Source organism: Austrofundulus limnaeus, unplaced genomic scaffold (assembly GCF_001266775.1).
Source record: "Austrofundulus limnaeus strain Quisiro unplaced genomic scaffold, Austrofundulus_limnaeus-1.0 Scaffold344, whole genome shotgun sequence".
Taxonomy (NCBI): Eukaryota; Metazoa; Chordata; class Actinopteri; order Cyprinodontiformes; family Rivulidae; genus Austrofundulus; species Austrofundulus limnaeus.
In genome coordinates, this window is record NW_013952746.1 from 467067 (window position 1) to 473060 (window position 5994).

General features: G+C 38.4%; 1 protein-coding gene and 1 long non-coding RNA gene across 3 annotated transcripts in view; one reads left to right on the forward strand and one right to left on the reverse strand.

The window, feature by feature from the left end:
• Positions 1-5964, reverse strand: part of LOC106527846 (uncharacterized) — a 10984-nt gene extending 5020 nt beyond the window's left edge. Inside the window, exon 1 of the long non-coding RNA XR_001311430.1 lies at positions 4941-5964. This is a non-coding gene — a long non-coding RNA (uncharacterized LOC106527846). The remainder of the gene's footprint in view (positions 1-4940) is intronic.
• The window catches only part of map3k10 (mitogen-activated protein kinase kinase kinase 10), a 37905-nt gene continuing 36579 nt past the window's right edge, over positions 4669-5994 (forward strand). For both annotated transcript variants that reach the window (XM_014022837.1, XM_014022838.1), the window contains exon 1: positions 4669-4755. The gene's annotated coding sequence lies outside the window, so the exon portion shown is untranslated. The remainder of the gene's footprint in view (positions 4756-5994) is intronic.

Sequence of the window (5994 nt, forward strand, 5' to 3'; positions counted from 1 at the left end):
TCTACAAACAGTTTTTAGTTAAATGAGTTACAACAACAACTAATTTCCGTCTGGGATCAACAAAGTATTTTTAAATTTGAATTTGAATTGAATTGAAAAGCAACAGAAAGAAAACGGCAGTTCGAGAGGAACACCTGTTCAGCACAGTTTGTCAGTTAATGTCCAAACCATGATTCACTGCAGCTGGGAGGAGACTGTCAGGGCAGGTGTGATAATTTATTGAGGAACTGTCAACAAGAGGCAAGAGGTTAAACTGCTTTATGTTGTTAGTTTATACTACAAAGATGGCTAGTCATAAACTAAGAAACCAGTTTAAAATACACCAGAAATGAAGGATTTAAGCTGTTTCCATTTTGCATATCAACCAGTGATAGAAAAAGTCTGTAAGTGTAATTTTAATAGAATGCCATGCTCACATGGAATGAATGTACCTCTATGCACACAGAAACGTTAGTATTATTACACACCCGAGTTCGACTCAATTTGCACACCCCTCGGATCATGAGTCTGCCATGACTGTTTTCTTCCTGTAATTTATATTTTTCTGCACAGTATCTTGCCTTATTTTCATTTTAAATATTATTCTTATTTTTATTTTGATCTATGTTTATTTTTATTGTTACTATCTTTAATTCTATTATTATTGCTACAGTTGATAATGTCACATAGCAATGTACTGTTTCTGTGGATTCATGTATGTATCTGCTGCTGCTACTACACCTGAATTTCCCTGYGCGGGACAATAAAGGCTGTTTCTATTCCATTCTATTCTATTATCAATTAATTAATTATTCATTCATTAAAACAAAAACAATCTACCGTATTAACAATAAAAACAAAACAAGTCCTAAATAAAATGAAAGGAAGCAGAAATAAGAAAAAAAATCTTATTATTGGACCCTGACAAACACCAGATGGTATCCATGGTCTAACGTTTTGTCCTCCCACTCTGTGACCTATCAGGAAACATCCAATGATCGTGATGGATGTTGTGTGTGAACTGTATGTGTGCTCTTCTCTCTAAAAAAAACACACAGCGGCTTTCTGTCGTTACCCTTTATTTAACAAGGACGTCTTAGAAGAGGAAACAGAAACCTGGCAGGGAGTTCTTGTATTCTCAAAATACAAACACCCCAAGGGCTACCAAGGTGTTACAGTTACGTTTTTATATTCACTTTAAAATATCACACAAGACAAACATGACAAGATTCCTAAAAAAAGATAACCATCACTGTTCACCTGTGAGTAAGTTCTGAAGAACTCTTGTCGAGAACAAAGAAATAAGGAAGAAAAAAATATATTTACTCATGAGTCATTTCTGCCAAGATATGACGTGTTGATTCAAAGGAGTGTTACAGGCAAAAAAAAACTTTCAGGTGGCCCACGTTCAGCTCCCGTTAAAAGACAGTCCTTTGTTCCTGCAGCTGTTTGTAATGAAACACCAAACTATGTAGCAGAAAATATGAGATGTTCAGACTGATCAGACTGCAAGCAATTGTTTTTTGGCATTCAATGGAGACAACTACAAGCTAAGGTGCTTTATCATATTCTGACAGAGGTCCAAAGTTATGAAATGAGTCCAGATTAGCTTGGATTAAAAAAATACCTGTCAGGAATTTCATAGTGACAAATAGATTACACGCCAAATAACAAGTAACTTCTACTGAAATGACTGCTACAAATAAAAGTGGGAAGGAGGTGGTGATGTTACTCTAAAAAGCTTGAGTCTTGGCACAAACTGGCAGAGCTTCTAATGAAAAAATAAAATAAAATAAAAAGGTTTACGGTTCTTAGAGTAGAATACCCATCGCTACATTTACACTGTGGGCAAGTCTAATACAATCACAGTTTTCTTGCATTTGTTTATGTTGGAGTAGGGGTGCACAATATTGAAAAAAACCTGCGATGTGCAATAACAGTGCTTAATATTGCGATGATGATATGACTTGCAATAAATGAACAAATATTGCTTAAAGGAGAACATTGCTTAACACTTAAGTGCTTGCGCAGTTATAGCGTCTACGAGTGTGGCATCTGAAGAGAATCATTCGATTAACCAAATACATGAATTTTTGATATATTGTGCAGCCCTGTAWTGGAGTATATTTTAGTAAACAAAGAGCCATGAAATACAAACATTACATCGTAAACACAGAACTGAACAGGTGCAAATAAAGGTCTTGTATAGCTGGCAACTTAAAATTGTGAAAAAAATAGTATTCTGTGAAAATTTGTCTTAGTGTTTACAATCATGCAAACAGCAAGTCATGTGGCCATGTCGTGAATGGTTAATTTTGAACAACAMAGACTATGAAATACAATAGTGATGCCATTTCATGCCTTAAACCAAAGCATCAATGTGGACTAAAGACATTTTGAATTTTCTGTTAAAACATTGGAATAAACAGACTGACAGCTTTTCTGTTTGTAAAATGAACTTATGATGTAAACATATAGTGCCTTTTGCTGAAAACAAGGGATGCATAAAACTGAACATGCAGAATTGTGTCAAATATAATCAGCATGAGAACAGTGCAGAGAGTATGTATTCAAATCTGATATCTGCTCAAAGGGAACATGAAGTGTTGTGTTGTTCCCCCACTGTATACAAACACTGGACTGTGYTGCTGATACACACGCTTGAACACAATCTTATAGCAATATGTCTTCAAAAAAATGCACATCAAAACAAATGAGAAACAAGTGAGTGGAAACTGGAGTCAAATGTTTGTGACTAAACTGTAAGAAATTTCATAAAAAGAAAAATGATTACTTACAGGAAAGCACATACAGTAAAGAATAAGGTGACAGTGGGCTAAAGAAAGGCAATTATCAGGCTTTTTCATAAAACAGTTATGTGAAATGGACCAGTCGATCTTTATGCTGCCTCTGGTCATACATAAATCAATGATGGAGGCGACTGCAGATGTGAGCTTTCAGACGAAGAAACCCACACAGAAGTGACCAGAAGTCCTGGACTGAAGCGTTTTGTGAAAGAGTCTGTGGATTGTGTTGACTGAATGAAAGTGTCATGTTTAAGGGTGAACAAATTGCAGGTTTTTTTGTACAATCACACTCAAAGCCTGACCTGCCAATTCCACTTTTGGCCGATACCAGTTTCTTTAATAACTGACACTGTCGGGTGTTTTAAGGTCCCAATACACCTTCACGTTCCAATWTTATTTTATAGAAAAACACTGAACAATACCCTCRAAACAAYACAAACTTGTTTTAACTGAACAACAGCCCCTCTCTCAGTGCAGAGCAAAATGAGACAGTGGCTGATTTTCAGACCTTTGCAGAGGTAGATAATATCGGCTACTTATGTAAGTATCAGCCAAACGCCGGTCACCCAAAATTAAGGAAATCGGCCAGGTAAAAACACAGGGGAAATGCCAGTCATCACATATTCAATAAATACCAAAGTCTACAATGAAATTTTAGACACTTTTTCTTTTTTCATTAGTTGAATCTTGTCACAGGGCAAAAGACGTGAAAACCTTCCTTTAAGAAAAATAATGTCACTAGTATGTTTTGTAGATAGTCTGGATCTCAATCCAGCTGCACATGTCTGATGGAAATTTAAGAAAATAGTCAATTATTAAAAATCCAACCTGCAAATCTGATCTGGCAACAGTAACACGAGRAAGTTAGAACCAGACTGAAGAAGAGAACTGATTGTTGTTAGGTCCATGCTTCAGAGAATTCAAGCTCTTAAAAGAGGTGGTGCAACAAAGTACTATTGAGGCAGTATTTTTCCTCCACTTGATCTAAATAATAATAATAATAATTGTGACTCCAATATTTCTCTTTTTATTGCTTCTTAATGCTATACAAGGTTGTAATTTTGACTATCTATAGTCTTTGTAACATGACTGAGACCTCAGAGTAGYGATWCCATCATTTTTGCCAGGTTTTTAGGTCCAGATGGCAAGCAAGTGAGGTAAATGGTGCAAAGACTATATGAGCAGTGCATCCATGCTCTGACGAATCCATCATCCTAATGCTCAAGGTGTCACATCCTGAAGGTTGGGGAATAACAGCAGGGGGGGTTCAATCAATAAGAAGAGTATACAAACGCAGAGGCATCATCTCTTTTCATTCCGTGTACACACTCGGCTGCACAAACGTACGCACGCTCGATGCGCCTGTAAATCCTGCTCACTGTGCACACGCACGCACGCACACATGCACACCAACGTCTCCCGACAGGTGAACAAACTCTGCATGTCCACACCTGTTTTTAGGCGCTCACCCAGTCCTGATTTTACTATCAAAATTAAGCCATGTTGCACACCCTTTTCGTGCCAAAACCACTCCCGTTTACAACCACTGCACCCCCTTTCAAAAACCAATTACTTAACCCTTGCAACCTAAACATGTCTCCTGCTGCTCCTTTTCAAAATACCCAGCCAAGACAACTTCCGATCGTGCCGCAATCGGAAGTTGTACTCGAAATTCAAACCTCGTTCAGGCTAACTAGCCCACTACCCCTGCTCCTAAACAAAGCTCCCATTGTCTGGAACTTGTAGTTTTACCGTTTTCTCWCGGCCCTCGCTACTGTGATTAACTCGGGTTCAAAAAACTACAAATTCGAAGTTTGTAGAACCCTACGCGCATGCGCACCGGAGCTCTAGCGATTAGAAGGTTGTGGGGTGTTTAGTAGTAAATAGAATGTTGCGGTGTTTTGGAAGCTTCGTGGACTCAGGAGGAAGACTGGAGGTTCTGAGAGGAAAACGAACCCCGGGGCTTCAGGTGGGACCGAGAAACACATACGGATACCCGGACTCTGCTCTAACTGAAGTTGGTCAGATCAGCTGCCTCTGTTTGCTTTTTTTGCTCGCTAACGTCTAGTTCGCCCGTCACTTTCCAGCTGTGAATATTTAATACTAGTTCAACTGAAACTGGTTCTGAGAAACCCAAAACAGAGCCAACCTTACCTAAAGCTGTTCCGGCGTCTCTGCTACTCCGTTAACACAACTCCACAGACACGAAGAAAACGRCCGTCGCTATATTGTCAGACTGCAGCCTACTGTTCACCGAGCAAGACCCGACCAAGAATGCTCAACCGAAACCACAGCACAACTGCGCCCGCACTCACATTGCGCATGCGCGGCTCTGACTGCTGCAGTGTACTGATAGTAACACAGGGGGCGGTAGTGAGATTGTGTACACACTGTGAGAAAAAAAAACAGGACTTTGTACTAAAATATTACTATACACATATAATTGTTTTAGAACAAGTACTTTTAAGTGCAAAATATTATTAGCTACACAAGTGCAACAAATACCAATATTTTGGGTAATTTAGATCCTAAAACTTTACTTCCACCAAAAAGCATGGGCTGTGCTGGGATCCTYTGAAGTGTATCTAGTCAAAATTAATTAAAGGCCATATAGAATAGAATTTAAAATGCATACAAACAAATAATTAATGGTATAACTTCCGTATAACTTGTTGAATTTATTTTCCATACAACTCAGTACTGCCATCATGTGGACATAATTGGTATTGCACGTGTTCTGAACGCTCACGTGACGTAATTTTCACTGCGATACTCAACAATCCAGTGATGCTGCACGTCGCTTTTGTCAAGTAGATATGAAAAGACAGCCAGAAGGCTGCGTGCTTTGACACGAACGATATTTAAAAATATAATAATAAGTACACGAGAGTTTACGAGTCCAAAGTATCAAATTAAAGACGAGAGCACAGAACAGTGAACGATGGGTAAAATAATAATATTAGCTTCCTATCCTGCTCAGCAGTCAACAGTTCTTGCAGCAGAAACTGAATATGTGAGGAGGCAGTAGCACAAGGTGTAGAGCAGGGAAGAAATGTCGGTGATGCTGTTTTACAGCACGTGCAGCAATTAAAAATATTGGGTTTCCTGTTCATGCACTCTTTTTGTACTACTATATTTTTGCCAAATAAACCTCTACACTTACAGGATTAAGTCTCCTTTTTTGCACCTTTACATTGCAGTATGAAAC